The sequence below is a fragment of the Triticum aestivum genome, chromosome 2D (assembly GCF_018294505.1).
Source record: "Triticum aestivum cultivar Chinese Spring chromosome 2D, IWGSC CS RefSeq v2.1, whole genome shotgun sequence".
Lineage (NCBI taxonomy): Eukaryota > Viridiplantae > Streptophyta > Magnoliopsida > Poales > Poaceae > Triticum > Triticum aestivum.
In genome coordinates this window covers 152,258,287-152,260,286 of record NC_057799.1, presented here as the reverse complement: position 1 = coordinate 152,260,286, position 2,000 = coordinate 152,258,287, and positions in this window count along the sequence as shown.

Genomic DNA, 2,000 nt, shown 5'->3' with positions numbered 1-2,000 from the left:
CGACTCTAGCCTTAGAATTATCCTTTGACTTCCCATCTATGCCGAACAATGTACCAAAAAGTGCCTCGGCGATATTCTTCTCAGTGTGCATCACGTCGATGTTGTGTGGGCAAAGGAGGTCTTTGAAGTAAGGCAGATCCCATAAGCATGTTTTGTGAGTCCAGGCGTGCTTAGAATTATACCCCTTGAAGTACCCTGGACGCTCTGGATCTGGCTCGAGAGCGTTTAACTGATCCAGGGTCTGTTGGCCTATCAATGCAGGTGGTGCAGAGTTTTTGACAACTCTACCTCTGATGAAGTTCTTCTTGTCTTTCCTGAACTTATGGCGAGGATTCAGGAACTGTCTATGCATGTCGAAGCAAGAAAACTTGCGACCGGCCTGAAGCCAACGAAACTCAAGAGCTCCCTTGCATGTGGGGCACAGGAACCTTCCATGCACACACCAGCCAACGAATAGCGCATACGCCGGCAAGTCATGCGTCGAGTACATGTACCAGACACGCACTATGAAGTTCCGTTTGCTATAGGCATCGTATGTCTTGAACCCATTATCCCAGGCTTCTTGCAATTCGTCCTTAAGCGGTTGCATGTACACATTCATATTTTTCCCCGGATAGTTGGGCCCTCAAATTATCAACGTCAAGAAAATGTTCTTTCTTTGCATAATCTGTCCGGGGGGAGATTGAGTGGAAAGACAAATACGGGCCAACAACTGTATTGGGCTGCCGTCATACCAAACACACCGAACCCATCCGTGCTGATGCCGACTCGAGGATGCCTCGGATCTGCCGCTTAGTCACCATGTAATTCATCAAACTTTTTCCACGCAACACCATCCGATGTGTGTACAATCATCAGATTCCCATCTGTATCTAGTTCGGTTCTTTTGCCCGTTTTGTGCCATGTCATCTGTCTGGCCGTCTCTTCGACCATGAAAAGACGTTGAACTCTTGGTACGATTGGCATATACCTAAGAACACTAACGGGGATTTTGGTCTGTGTCTTCTCACCCATACCGTTGTCTACCACAACATACCTGGAAGACTTGCAAATGGGACAATAGTTCAAGTCCGCATAGTCAAGCCTAAACAAGACACATCCTTTCTCACAGGCATGTATCTTATCATAGGGCATCTTCAGTGCACGGAGGATTTTGTCCGACTGGTACAGGTTTGCAGGCATTACATGGCCTTTGGGTAGAAAGCGTCCAAATACTGTCATCATTGCATCGTAGCATTCTCTGCCCAAGTTGAACTGAGCCTTCAGAGCCATTACTTGTGAGATGGCATCCAACTGACAAAGCTCAGTGTGCTCATGGAGCGGACGTTTTGAAGACTCCAACATTTCATTGAAGGCCTTTGCAGATTCCTCCATCTCCTCGTCCGAATCCAGAGCATCATCAAAGTCTTGCACCATGTTTTCCATCCCGGTACCATGCTCGTCGGTGCGACGACGATCCACCTCAGCTCGGTCACGTTGGGCAGACTCACCATGAAATGTCCACACCGTATAATCGGGCGTAAAACCACTCTTCTGCAGGTGTTTGCCCATTTCAGCCTCTGTCCTCTTTTCCCAATTGCGCACCGTAAACAGGGGCACCAGGTTTTCCTCTGGCCATTTGCAAATGCGGCTCGCACAAACCCCTTGGTTTTTGTGAACCATTCAGTGCTCCATTTGTTCTGACCAGTGTGACCGGTGTACATCCACGCACGATCACTCATCTTGACTTTCAGAGCTACTAGACACACAACAAATATATATATATATAATTCACCATGTATATATTCATCAGTTGATCTACTTTGTCAATTTTATTACGTCCATGCAACCTACACTCTAATAGGTAATGATAGGTCCTAATCCCACCCGAGTATGTTTAGATTGGGTTCATTTTCCCATGCTATGCTCCGGATCCTACGCAAAATTTCGGCAGCACCTCCCCGCTGTTCTCCTGATACACGTCTCTGCAATAAACAGAGAGGATGTGTACCCGGAGAACA